The following is a 15,281-nucleotide window of genomic DNA, read 5'->3' as shown; positions in this document are numbered from 1 at the left end:
TTCTCTCTGTCTGTTCGATTAAAACCTTTCATAATTTAAAGATCTCTATTACAGCCCTCTCTTTTTAAGAGAAAAGGGACCAAAAATGTATTTTTTGTCTTATAACACTCCTGTGAAGCACCTTGGGACATTTTACTACTTTAAAGGTGCTATATAAATACAAGTTGTTGTTGTTGTTTGCTTGTTCATCCACTCCTGATAATTATAACCTTGCACTTCTGGTTTGTGAAACGGTTTTCTAAGTGTTGTGCTATATTGAGAAGTATGGTTTTCCACAAATCACTCCAATGCTATCTTGGGTGGTCTGAAGGAACAGCATTGTTCTCTCTCAATTTTGGTTGTATCAGAACTATATTCATTTTTTCAAACAATATTTGCAGTTTATCAACTTGTTTCATTTGTTTGTGATTCAATAGCCACTGTCCTCAACCTCTGGGATCTGAATTTGAAACTGGCCCAAATTGATAGGACAAAAGTCGCTTCTGTTGGCTACATTTTTAATACTTGTACATTTTATACCTTGACACCATGGGCAAAGGAGAACTATTTCACAATCATAATTATTCCCTGTGACCCCAAAATATTCCCTTGGACCCACCCTCCCCCCAAACATTTTCCATAGGTAGTCAACAGAAGTAACCTAATTGGTTTCCATCACACCACATGAGGAGGTCCATTATCACAATCCCAGCTCTCCCATGGAATTCCAAGGATTTTCAATTAAATGGTAAAGGTATGGGGTCTATTGGCAGTCCGAGAGGCGGGAGTTCGTGGTTGGTGAGGCCTATAAAAGGCCCAGCGGCAGCGAGAGGCGGCGGCAGTCCGAGAGGCGGGAGTGCGCGGCGTTGGTGAGGCCTATAAAAGGCCCAGCGGCAGCGAGAGGCGGCGGCAGTCCAAGAGGCGGGAGTTCGTGGTTGGTGAGGCCTATAAAAGGCCCAGGTGCGTGGAGAGGCTTGCACAGCTGCAGCGGGGAGAGAAGGCAAAAAAGAAGCAGAAAGAAATCAAAAGGTGACGTCACAGCCAAGGGGGTAAGTGATTGGCTGGTGATTGGTGAGTAGCTTTTCTTTTTATTTTTTATCAGTAAGAAACCTGTTAGCATTGTTGTTGTCAATTTAAGGGTATCTAAGGGTTAAGTCATGGCAGGAGAGCTCGGTCATGTGATATGCTCCTCCTGTACCATGTGGGAACTCAGGGACACTTCCAGTGTCCCTGACGACTACGTGTGCAGGAAGTGTATCCGCCACCAGCTCCGGACGGACCGCGTTGCGGAATTGGAGCTGAGGGTGAATTCACTCTGGAGCATCCACGATGCTGAGAATGACGTGAGTAGCACGGGTAGCGAGTTGGTCTTACCGCAGGTGAAGGGTCCACAGCCAGCTAGGGAATGGAAGACCAAGAGGAAGAGCAGTGCAAGGAATGTAGTGCAGGGGTCCCCTGCGGTCATCCCCCTGCAAAACAGATACACTGCTTTGACTACTGTTGAGGGGGATGACTCATCAGGGGAGGGCAGCAGCAGCCAAGTTCATGCACAGGAGGGCAGGAAAAAGAGTGGGAGAGCGATAGTGATAGGGGATTCAATTGTAAGGGGAATAGATAGGCGTTTCTGCGGCCGCAACCGAGACTCCAGGATGGTATGTTGCCTCCCTGATGCAAGGGTCAAGGATGTCTTGGAGCGGGTGCAGGACATTCTAAAAAGGGAGGGAGAACAGCCAGTTGTCGTGGTGCACATTGGTACCAACGACAAAGGTAAAAAAAGAGATGAGGTCCTACGAGACAAATTTAAGGAGCTAGGAGCTAAATTAAAAAGTAGGACCTCAAAAAGTAGTAATCTTGGGATTGCTACCAGTGCCACGTGCAAGTAAGAGTAGGAATCGCAGGATAGCGCAGATGAATACGTGGCTTGAGCAGTGGTGCAGCAGGGAGGGATTCAAATTCCTGGGGCATTGGAACAGGTTCTGGGGGAGGTGGGACCAGTACAAACCAGACGATCTGCACCTGGACAGGACCGGAACCAATGTCCTAGGGGGAGTGTTTGCTAGTGCTGTTGGGGAGGAGTTAAATTAATATGGCAGGGGGATGGGAACCAATGCAGGGAGACAGAGGGAAACAAAAAGGAGACAAAAGCAAAAGACAGAAAGGAGATGAGTAAAAGTGGAGGGCAGAGAAACCCAAAGCAAAAAACAAAAAGGGCCACTGAATATAAAGGGGCTGCAGGAGGGGTCAAAACTAAAAATCATTGTTTAAAAACTAGGATTAAAACACTCTACCTAAATGCACGCAGCATTCGAAATAAAGTAAATAAGTTGACGGCACAAATCATTACAAATGGATATGATTTGGTGGCCATTACAGAAACATGGTTGCAGGGTGGCCAAGACTGGGAATTAAACATACAGGGGTATCTGACGATTCGGAAAGATAGACAAGAAGGGAAAGGAGGTGAGGTAGCTCTGTTAATAAAGGATGATATCAGGGCAGTTGTGAGAGATGATATTGGCTCTAATGAACAAAATGTTGAATCATTGTGGGTGGAGATTAGAGATAGTAAGGGGAAAAAGTCACAGGTGGGCATAGTTTATAGACCGCCAAAAATAACTTCACGGTGGGGTGGGCAATAATCAAGGGAATAATGGAGGCATGTGAAAAAGGAACGGCAGTAGGCATGGGGGATTTTAACCTACATATCGATTGGTCAAATCAAATCGCACGGGGCAGCCTGGAGGAGGAATTCATGGAATGCATACGGGATTGTTTCTTAGAACAGTATGTTACAGAACCTACAAGGGAGCAAACTATCTTAGATCTGGTCCTGTGTAATGAGACAGGAAAAATAAACGATCTCCTGGTAAAAGATCCTCTCGGAATGAGTGATCACAATATGGTTGAATTTGTAATACAGATTGAGGGTGAGGAAATTGTGTCAGAAACGAGCGTACTAAGCTTAAACAAAGGGGACTACAGTGGGATGAGGGCAGAGTTGGCTAAAGTAGATTTGAAACACAGACTAAATGGTGGCACAATTAAGGAACAGTGGAGGACTTTTAAGGAGCTCTTTCATAGTGCGCAACAAAAATATGTTCCAGTGAAAAAGAAGGGCGGTAAGAGAAGGGATAACCAACCATGGATAACCAAGGAAATAAAGGAGAGTATCAAATCAAAGACCAATGCGTATAAGGTGGCCAAGGTTAGTGGGAAACTAGAGGATTGGGAAAATTTTAAACAACAGCAAAGAATGACTAAAAAAGCAATAAAGAAAGGAAAGATAGATTTCGAAGGTAAACTTGCGCAAAACATAAAAACAGATAGTAAAAGCTTTTACAGATATATAAAACGGAAAAGAGTGACTAAAATAAATGTTGGTCCCTTAGAAGATGAGAAGGGGGATTTCATAATGGGAAATGGCTGAGACCTTAAACAATTATTTTGCTTCGGTCTTCACAGTGGAAGACACAAAAACCATGCCAAAAATTGTTGGTCATGGGAATGTGGGAAGGGAGGACCTTGAGACAATCACTATCACTAGGTGGGTAGTGCTGGACAGGCTAATGGGACTCAAGGTAGACAAGTCCCCTGGTCCTGATGAAATGCATCCCAGGGTATTAAAAGAGATGGCAGAAGTTATAGCAGATGCATTCGTTATAATCTACCAAAATTCTCTGGACTCTGGGGAGGTACCAGCGGATTGGAAAGCAGCTAATGTAACGCCTCTGTTTAAAAAAGGGGGCAGACAAAAGGCAGGTAACTATAGGCCAGTTAGTTTAATATCTGTAGTGGGGAAAATGCTTGAAACTATCATTAAGGAAGAAATAGCGGGACATCTAGATAGGAATAGTGCAATCAAGCAGACGCAGCATGGATTCATGAAGGGGAAATCATGTTTAACTAATTTACTGGAATTCTTTGAGGATATAACGAGCATGGTGGATAGAGGTGTACCGATGGATGTGGTGTATTTAGATTTCTAAAAGGCATTCGATAAGGTTACTGCAGAAGATAGAAGTACGCGGAGTCAGAAGGAAATGTATTAGCATGGATAGAGAATTGGCTGGCTAACAGAAATCAGAGAGTCGGGATAAATGGGTCTTTTTCGGGTTGGAAATCGGTGGTTAGTGGTGTGCCACAGGGATCGGTGCTGGGGCCACAACTGTTTACAATATACATAGATGACCTGGAAGAGGGGACAGAGTGTAGTGTAACAAAATTTGCAGATGACACTAAGATTAGTGGGAAAGCGGGTTGTGTAGAGGACACAGAGAGGCTGCAAAGAGATTTGGATAGGTTAAGCGAATGGGCGAAGGTTTGGCAGATGGAATACAATGTCGGAAAGTGTGAGGTCATCCACCTTGGGAAAAAAAACAGTAAAAGGGAATATTAGTTGAATGAGAGAAATTACAACATGCTGAGATGCAGAGGGACCTGGGGGTCCTTGTGCATGAATCCCAAAAAGTTAGTTTGCAGGTGCAGCAGGTAATCAGGAAGGCGAATGGAATGTTGGCCTTCATTGCGAGAGGGATGGAGTACAAAAGCAGGGAGGTCCTGCTGCAACTGTATAGGGTATTGGTGAGGCCGCACCTGGAGTACTGCGTGCAGTTTTGGTCACCTTACTTAAGGAAGGATATACTAGCTTTGGAGGGGGTACAGAGACGATTCACTAGGCTGATTCCGGAGATGAGGGGGTTACCTTATGATGATAGATTGAGTAGACTGGGTCTTTACTCGTTGGAGTTCAGAAGGATGAGGGGTGATCTTATAAAAACATTTAAAATAATGAAAGGGATAGACAAGATAGAGTCAGAGAGGTTGTTTCCACTGGTCGGGGAGACTAGAACTAGGGGGCACAGCCTCAAAATACGGGGGAACCAATTTAAAACCGAGTTGAGAAGGAATTTCTTCTCCCAGAGGATTGTGAATCTGTGGAATTCTCTGCCCAAGGAAGCAGTTGAGGCTAGCTCATTGAATGTATTCAAGTCACAGATAGATAGATTTTTAAGCAATAAGGGAATTAAGGGTTACGGGGAGAGGGCGGGTAAGTGGAGCTGAGTCCACGGCCAGATCAGCCATGATCTTATTGAATAGCGGAGCAGGCTCGAGGGGCTAGATGGTGTACTAATTCTTATGTTCTTATGTTCTTATCCAGTTTTATAGAATTACAGTACAGAAACAGGCCATTTGGCCTATCTGGTCTATGCCAGTATTTAAGCTCTGCACGAGCCTCCTCCCACTCTACTTCATCTAACCTTATCTGCATATCCTTTTATTTCTTTTCCCCTCATGTACTTATTTAGCTTTCCCTTAAATGCATCTATACTATTCACCTCAACTACTCCCTGTGGTAGCAAGTTTCACATTCTAACCACACTCTAGGTAAAGAAGTTTCTCCTGAATTCCTTTTTGGATTTATTAGTGACTATTTTATATTTATGACCTATAGTTTTTGGTCTCCTTACCCCCTCACACGAGGACATATCTTCTCCATATCTACCCTATCGAACCCCTTCATAATCCTAAAGATCCCCAATAGTTAACTGCAGATCTCTGTTAGTTTCTGTCAAAGGCCATATTTTGAGTCATCCCTTCTTTCCATGGATCTGATGCCTTTAAAAAAATAATTCTAGTTGAATCAGATGCATTTCCTGGCTGGAAGGACATCTGGTTAGATCCATCTGGTTTTGCTGTCTGCTTTATATGGTATTGCCAGGCTTTGAGACCTAAAATGTGAGATGAAAGGTGGCACACAACTTAAATTTACCCAGAAAGTCCACTATTTCCCTCCAGAATGGTTAGACTAGATGATCAGCACCAAAAAAAGTGCCTTGCTACCATTTAGCTCCCTCATCTAAAGCCACAGCTGGCAAACAGTAAGGTATTTGTATTGTACACAATTAATATTTTACAATGTGTTCGTTTAAGGCAGATATTATTGGTAGCCTTGACTAGGGCTACATAATTACCCTACTACCTGTATCATCTTATTCCTATTTTTAATCCTTGATCTCATGCATACAGATCTGTAAAAACAATCTAATCAATATCAGAATGTTCTGACATTTTTTTTAATACACAGTAATACAATGCGCTCCCTGTTCCTGGGCTCATTGTAAAATCAAGCTAAGCTAAAGTGGTAATGTTTAATATTAACATTCCACCAGCGTAATATTTAACTAATAATTTACAAAATATGTATCTCAGGGTGGAGCCCGCTTTAAAATATTTAATGAATTGGTTGTTGTCTGATGATGATAAGGTGAAGTTGACCAGGCAATGTGCATGATACTTCTCTGCCAACACTACCACGATTACTCTCCACCAGTCCAGTCCCCGTCACTCTGATCAGAACATTGCCCCGCGTAAAGGAGAAATCACATTCTTGATCTCAAACTGCCTTAATCATCTGAAAGCAGTCATGAAACAAGGTATGACCCCATTTAGTTTCCCAGCACTGACATGGAAATAAAATTAGCCTTTTACCAGTCCGTCCCTTCTATATTAAGTAACCTGTTCCTGCTCCGGGCTAGTTTTAGTTGGTATGCTATAAAATACTGCTTGTGTTCTGGAGGATTTATGCTTGCAGGATATTCTGATTAAGGGACAGACTGATTGTTTTCCCTTTCAGATGCTGACTGACCTCTATTGGACGTCTACATGTCCTCTATTTATTTCAGATTTCCAGCATTTTCCCCAATCCAGAAATTAGAAGATATTTTACTCTTACGATTTAGCCCATTATTGATATTCTATCCCAGCCTCAAATGTAAGCTTCAGGGTTCAGAGACTGTTGCTTTGTCAAGGATGCTCAAGACCGAGGCTGTGGTTTCTTCTTTATTTTATATGATTCTAGTTAGTCAGGGTAAAGCCAGATGGAAAAGTAGGAACTTCAAGTGGGTATGACCTTAAAGATAGAGCTAGGCCATTGAGGGGCTATGTCAGGAATCACTTCTTCACACAAAGGGCGAGGAAATCTAGAACTCTCTACCTCCAAAAAGCAGTTGATTCTGGAGGTCAATTGAAATTTTCAGAAACTGAGATTGACAGATTGTTCGGCAAAAGCTATAAGAGATATGGAGGTGGGTAGATGGAGTTAAGATACAGATCAGCCATGATCTGATTGAATGATGGAACTGGCTCAGGATGTGGTATGGCCTCCTCCTGGTCCTATGTTCACCAGGTATTCCGACCAACATTCCTCTCGCAGCCAACACCACCAGATACCGATGATTTGGAACTTCATCTTATTGCACTTTCTGCAATCTTATTTTGTGCAAAATGGCTGCCATATTTTTGTATAGAACAGTCACTGTACTTCAGATTAATTCATTATATATGAAGAGCATTTTTTTGAATGATAAGGGAGTGAAGGGTTATGGGGACTGGGCAGGGAAGTGGAGCTGAGCCCAAGATCAGACCAGCCATGATCTTATTAAATGGCGGAGCAGGCTCAAGGGGACAAATGACCTACTCCTATTTCTTATGTGATGTTCTTTTTTGAAAGAAAGAAAGAACTTGCATTATACAGTGCCTTTAAAGACCTCATGATATCCTAAAGACCTTCACAGCCAATTAAAGACTTTATTGAAGTGTAGTCACTGTTATAATGGGCCCAAGTTTCGGGCCGCGCCTAAAACGGCACAGCCCGGACCTGGACGCCCGTTTTTCACGCCACAAAGTGCGTCTAAAAAAAACTTACCTATTCTCCGGCTCCCTTCAGGTCCTCTGGAGCCGGGCGCGGTGCAGCACGAGCTGTAGGGGGCGGAGCCAGGTCCGGGCTGAAAACAGTGCCGGGACCTCTGCACATGCGCGCTACAGTAGGCGTGCATGTGCAGTAGCTCCAGGCACCCAAAACTGTGGGAGGGGCCTGAAGCACGCAGCCCCTAGCCCTGGCCAAATGGCCTCACTGGGGCTGCGTGAATAAGGCTCCTCCCACCCGACCCGACCCCCGCTCTCCCCCCCGGACCTCCGCGACTCATCCCCCCACCCCGGACCTCCGCGACCCCCCCCCGAGACCCGATGCCACCTACCTGTAAATCCAGCCCGAGGTCTTGGGCCCGGCCATTCAGCCTCCTTCTCTCCCTTCCCCCCCCCTTCCTTCCCTCCCTTCTCCCCCCACCCCCTCTCCTTTCCTCCCTTCCCCCCTCTCTCCTTCCCTCCCTCCCTCCTCTCTCCTTCCCTTCCTCTCTCCTTCCATCCCTCCCTCCTCCCTCCCTCCTCTCTCCTTCCCTCCTCCCTCCCTCCTCTCTCCTTCCCTCCCTCCCCTCTCTCTCCTTCCCTCCCTCCCTCCTCTCTCCTTCCCTCCCTCCCTCCTCTCTCCTTCCCTCCCTCCCTCCTCTCTCCTTCCCTCCCTCCCTCCTCTCTCCCTTCTCCCCCTCCCTCCTCTCTCCCTTCTCCCCCTCTTCTCCCCCTCCCCCCCTTTTCTCCCCCTCTCCTCCCCCTCTCCCCCCTCCTTCTCCCCCCACTCCCCCCTTCTACCCCCCACCCCCCTTCTCCCCCTCCCCCCACCCCCTTCTCCCCCTCCCCACCCCTCTTCTCCCCCTCCCCACCCCTCTTCTCCCCCTCCCCTTCTCCTTTTCCCCCCTTCTACCCCCCCTTCTCCCCCCTTCTCCCCCCTTCTCCCCCTCCCCTTCTCCTTCTCCCCCCTTCTACCCCCCTTCTCCCCCTCCCCCTTCTACCCCCCCTTCTCCCCCTCCCACCCCCCTTCTCCCCCCCACCCCCCTTCTCCCCCGCCTCCCTTCTCCCCCTACCCCCTTCTCCCCCCCACCCCCCCTTCTCCCCCTCCTGTCAGAAACACAGACACAGATACTGACAGACAGAGAGTGAGAGACACACACACAGACAGAGAGATAGAGACACTGACAGAGACACTAGGGGGGCCGTCCCAGCACACTGTTGCAGGACTCCCGGTGCTGCAGTCGGTAAGTAGAAAATGTTTTATTTATTGATTTAAAATAAAAAAATTTTAATTAATTTTTTTTGATTGATTTATTGGTTGATTTATTGATGTATTTATCATTTATTATTGATGATGGCTCTTTATTTGTAAAACTGAAGTGTTTAATGTTTGTAAACTTCCCTTTAAACCCCCCCCACCCCCACCCCCGCCCATTCCCTATGCCTGATTTGTAACCTACGCCTGATTTTCTTAAGTGTAGACAAGGTTTTTTCGAACGTACAAAAATCTTTATTTACTCCATTCTAAGTTAGTTTGGAGTAAGTTTTCACTGCCTAAACTTTGAAAACAGGCGTAAGTGGCCGGACACGCCTCCTTTTGAAAAAAAAATTCTGTTCCTAAGTGAAACTGTTCTAACTGACTAGAACTGGAGCAAACTAAATGCCGAGAATTCGAATTTCTAAGATACTCCATTCTAAACCAGTTGCTCCAAAAAAACAGGAGCAACTCAGGTCGAAACTTGGCCCCAATGTAGGAAAATGTGGCAGACGATTTGCCCACAGTAAGGTTCCACAAACAGCAATTAGATAAGCGACAGATAATCTGCTTTTAGTGATGTTGGTTGAGCGATAAACATTGGCCAGCACACCAGGAGAATGTCCCTGATCTCTTTCAAATAGTGCTGTGGTATCATGTACATCCACCTGAGGGGCCAGACAGGGCACAGTTTAACACTTTATCCTAAAGCCAGCACCTCTGCTAATGCAGCAGTCCCTCAGTACTGCACTGAAGTGTCAGATTAGATTATGTGCTCAAGTCTGTGGAGTAGGGCTTGAATGGATGGGCAATGGCAGACATTTAGAGACCGCATGGATGAATTACAACAATTGTACATTCCTGTCTGGCGTAAAAATAAAAAAGGGAAGGTGGCTCAACCGTGGCTATCTAGGGAAATCAGGGATAGTATTAAAGCCAAGGAAGTGGCATACAAATTGGCCAGAAATAGCAGCGAACCTGGGGACTGGGAGAAATTTAGAACTCAGCAGAGGAGGACAAAGGGTTTGATTAGGGCAGGGAAAATGGAGTACAAGAAGAAGCTTGCAGGGAACATTAAGGTGGATTGCAAAAGTTTATATAGATATGTAAAGAGAAAAAGGTTAGTAAAGACAAACGTAGGTCCCCTGCAGTCAGAATCAGGGGAAGTCATAACGGGGAACAAAGAAATGGCAGACCAATTGAACAAGTACTTTGGTTCGGTATTCACGAAGGAGGATACAAACAACCTTCCGGATATAAAAGGGGTCAGAGGGTCTAGTAAGGAGGGGGAACTGAAGGAAATCTTTATTAGTCGGGAAATTGTGTTGGGGAAATTGATGGGATTGAAGGCCGATAAATCCCCAGGGCCTGATGGACTGCATCCCAGAGTACTTAAGGAGGTGGCCTTGGAAATAGCGGATGCATTGTCAGTCATTTTCCAACATTCCATTGACTCTGGATCAGTTCCTATCGAGTGGAGGGTAGCCAATGTAACCCCACTTTTTAAAAAAGGAGGGAGAGAGAAAACAGGGAATTATAGACCGGTCAGCCTGACCTCAGTAGTGGGTAAAATGATGGAATCAATTATTAAGGATGTCATAGCAGTGCATCTGGAAAATGGTGACATGATAGGTCCAAGTCAGCATGGATTTGTGAAAGGGAAATCATGCTTGACAAATCTTCTGGAATTTTTTGAGGATGTTTCCAGTAAAGTGGACAAAGGAGAACCAGTTGATGTGGTACATTTGGACTTTCAGAAGGCTTTCGACAAGGTCTCACACAAGAGATTAATGTGCAAAGTTAAAGCACATGGGATTGGGGGTAGTGTGCTGACGTGGATTGAGAACTGGTTGTCAGACAGGAAGCAAAGAGTAGGAGTAAACGGGTACTTTTCAGAATGGCAGGCAGTGACTAGTGGGGTGCCGCAAGGTTCTGTGCTGGGGCCCCAGCTGTTTACATTGTACATTAATGATTTAGGCGAGGGGATTAAATGCAGTATCTCCAAATTTGCGGATGACACTAAGTTGGGTGGCAGTGTGAGCTGCGAGGAGGATGCTATTAGGCTGCAGAGTGACTTGGATAGGTTAGGTGAGTGGGCAAATGCATGGCAGATGAAGTATAATGTGGATAAATGTGAGGTTATCCACTTTGGTGGTAAAAACAGAGAGACAGACTATTATCTGAATGGTGACAGATTAGGAAAAGGGAAGGTGCAACGAGACCTGGGTGTCATGGTACATCAGTCATTGAAGGTTAGCATGCAGGTACAGCAGGCGGTTAAGAAAGCAAATGGCATGTTGGCCTTCATAGTGAGGGGATTTGAATACAGGGGTAGGGAGGTGTTGCTACAGTTGTACAGGGCCTTGGTGAGGCCACACCTGGAGTATTGTGTACAGTTTTGGTCTCCTAACTTGAGGAAGGACATTCTTGCTATTGAGGGAGTGCAGCGAAGATTCACCAGACTGATTCCCGGGATGGCGGGACTGACCTATCAAGAAAGACTGGATCAACTGGGCTTGTATTCACTGGAGTTCAGAAGAATGAGAGGGGACCTCATAGAAACGTTTAAAATTCTGACGGGTTTAGACAGGTTAGATGCAGGAAGAATGTTCCCAATGTTGGGGAAGTCCAGAACCAGAGGTCACAGTCTGAGGATAAGGGGTAAGCCATTTAGGACCGAGATGAGGAGAAACTTCTTCACCCAGAGAGTGGTGAACCTGTGGAATTCTCTACCACAGAAAGTAGTTGAGGCCAATTCACTAAATATATTCAAAAGGGAGTTAGATGAAGTCCTTACTATTTGGGGGATCAAGGGTTATGGCGAGAAAGCAGGAAGGGGGTACTGAAGTTTCATGTTCAGCCATGAACTCATTGAATGGCGGTGCAGGCTGGAGGGGCTGAATGGCCTGCTCCTGCACCTATTTTCTATGTTTCTATGTTTCTGACTCAGAGGCGAGGTTGAACAACGTGTCAAGGTGCTCTATAAATGCGAGTTCTTTCTTTTTTTAAAATCTTAAATAAGTAAAGCAATTCTCAGTTGTAGAAGACACGATGCAGTGCATTCTAGTTTCTGTTGTGTGGGATCCAGGCTATTTCAGTTTTGGATGGGTTTTAGTGTGGTTAACAGTTCAAGCAAGGTTCTTGAGCAGGCCTGAGATCTGCATCATAAGAATGCAAAGGAACAGAGTCAATAACTACCGTTTGAAGTATGAAACTTCCTTTTTAGACAAGTTCAAGGCAAATATCAGGTGCACCAATAAGAAAGTGGCAACACGTGGAATGTACATCTCCTGCTACTGCCAATTGTGGGGAATTTATATTCAAGGTGCTGGCAGTAGATCAAGTAAATTGTGGTTAATGGCGTGTAGAGATATTAAATACTGATTTTGATGTAGCTGCAACAGGAGCTTGTTAGATCAGTCATAGTAAACGTTTAGTGCATGTGGATTGAACATGAACGTTTCAGTTAAGATTTCCATGACAAAATCATGGGAGCAAAACAATTACTATAGTATAACACGTATTGCATTCTGCTGGTAATTCACTCTTTATGCAATGCAATACCATACATAGGAATTGCTGGATGAAAAAAAGACCACAGTCCATCGAATTTCCCTTCTACCATCCTGGCAGTCACAGGATTCAATGAGAATGGAGTTGTTGACCAATCATGGCAATCAATCTCTTATCAATTAGTCGACAGCAGACCCAGACATGACGTGAGGAAAACCCCCAGCAGTGGAGAGCTTTGGGACCACAGGTCCAAAGTCACCTGTTCCTCCCAAGCACGCTGCACTCACCACATGTCATGTCTCTAATTACTCATATGCAGCGTGATTTTCAGAAAGAAATTGATCTAATTTGCATAAGTTGCAATCCGAGAGTAATTTACTTTGTATGCAATGCGACATGGAACACTGAACTAATTCAGGGCAGCCATTCTGAAAGGAGATTGAAGATTAAATGTTACAATGGACTACTTGTCAAATCTATTCTGGTCAACTATTCCCCTACGTTCAATACAACAACAACTTGTATTTATATAGTGCCCTTAACATAGTAAAACGGCCCAAGGGGCTTCACAAGAGTATATTAAGACAAAAGATTTGACACCGAGCCACATAAGGAGAAATTAAGGCAAGTGACTAAAACGCTTGGTCAAAAGGTAGGTTTTAAAGAGCATCTTAAAGGAGGAAAGAGAGATTACAGAGGCAGAGAGGTTTAGGGAGGGAATTCCAGAGTTAGAGCCGAGGGTACAACCACCAATGGTTGAGTGATTATAATCAGGGATGCTCAAGAGGGCAGAATTAGAGGAGCGTAGACATCTCGGAGGGTTGTGGGGCTGGAGGAGATTATAGAGATAGGGAGGGGCAAGGCCATGGAGGGATTTGTAAACAAGGATGAGAATTTTGAAATCGAGGTGTTGCTTAACCGGGAGCCAATGTAGGTCAGTGAGCACAGGGGTGATGGGTGAGTGGCACTTGGTGCCAGTTAGGATATGGGCGGCCAAATTTTGGATGACCTTAAGTTTACGTAGGGTAGAACATGGGAGGCCAGCCAGGAGTGCATTGGAATAGTCACGTCTAGGGGTAACAAAGGCATAGATGAGGGTTTCAGAGTGGATGAGCTGAGACAAGCCAGAGATGGGTGATGTTACAGAGGTGGAACTAGGTGGTCTTAGTTATCCAGTGGTCGGAAGCTCATTTCAGAGTTAAATCTGACACCAAGGTTGCGAACAGACTGGATCAGCCTCACAGACAGATGTTAGGGAGAGGGATGGAGTCAGTGGTTAGGAAACAGAGTTCGTGGCGGGGACCGAAAACAATGGTTTCGGTCTTCCCAATATTTAATTGGAGAAAAATTCTGCTCACTCAGAACTGATTGCCAGGCAAGCAGCCTGACAATTTAGAGACCATGGAAGGGTCGAGAAAAGTGGTGGCGAGGTAGAGATGGGTGTTGTCCGCGTACATATGGAAATTGACGCTGTCAAATGATGTCGCCAAAGGGGCAGCATGAAGATGAGAAATAGGAGGAGGCCAAGGATAGATCTTGGGGGACACCAGAGGTAACGAGGCGGGAGCGGGAAGAAAAGCCATTGCAGGTGATTCTCTGGCTGCGATTATATAGGAAGTTCAACGAACTTCACATTTTTATTTCTCCATCTCAAAAACTTAATTTCCTTTGATGATGTCTGTACTAGATAATGTTTCATTTGTTACAAGCTTTGTCCCAATTCCAAATAAAGCTTTAACAAATAAAATTGAATGTGGAACACATAAAGAGGTAAGTACGCTATACTGATAAGGCCAATTGTACAAAAAATGACTTGGGCATCGCCAAAATTGCAATTGTCATCTCCAATGGAAATCTAATCAGTTCATCTTTGCCACTGAAAAAATTCATTTTTGTATGCAAACATCTTGCAGGAAATATGAGAAAATTTAAACACGTACAAGGAAAAACACTGAATTTACCACAAAGGTCTCAAGGTTGCTTATATGGTGTACACACGTAACTCAATCTCAATTGCAGTAACGATGGGACTGTTTCATTAAAGCAGTAAATGGTAAGGAGTGGAAAGAAAGGAATGAAGCGGTTATGTTTTTTGGGTCTTTAACTCAGATACTCTCATCTTCAATGCCAATGGCTCACTCCCATAACGAGAGCCCTTGCTTCCTATGAACCAAATTGTGCCTTCATGTACTTGATATTTGGTAATGTAGCAAGTCCAAGGATTAACCAGAAACCCTCATCACTGTGCTCAACTTACTGGATATATTACAAAGCCTCTCATGATCTGCTAGACTTCTGAAAGTGATAGAATAAATGCTCTATCAGACTGTGGCTAAAGTTATAAACCAACCCAAGCAGTAGCAATTACAATAGTTAACAGAACATATCTTTTCCCCTCAAACATAGAAAGTTAGAAACCGACACATCCCTTCGCTGAGACTCTTATTAATGCCAGACCTGAGATAACATTCTGAACAATGGCCTAGATATTGGAGTAGGCCGGAAACCACCGTGAGCCGAAGTTAATGGTTGCCCGAAATATCATCATAGGCGGTCCCTCGAACGAGGATGACTTGCTTCCACAAGAGTTCACAGATGTTTCAATGAAGGACCCGATGTTCCAGTCCTGAAATCCAGTTGAAGGGGTGGAAGATGCCTGTGCGTGGATTTTTTTAACGTGTGGTGACCGTTACACATCAGCCACCACACGGGCTTGATAGAGCTAGGCCTTTATCCAGTGGCAAGGGTTAACCAGGGCGACTGAAGACCAGCTCTGCTGCACGGACCTAGAGCGCACACATATCGTAATGTCGGCTGGCCCGTGCTGCCCCTGGGCCCTCGGCTCTTCTGG

This window comes from Pristiophorus japonicus, chromosome 14 (assembly GCF_044704955.1).
Source record: "Pristiophorus japonicus isolate sPriJap1 chromosome 14, sPriJap1.hap1, whole genome shotgun sequence".
In the NCBI taxonomy this organism is placed as follows: domain Eukaryota; kingdom Metazoa; phylum Chordata; class Chondrichthyes; family Pristiophoridae; genus Pristiophorus; species Pristiophorus japonicus.
Note: the sequence above shows the minus strand (reverse complement) of the source record.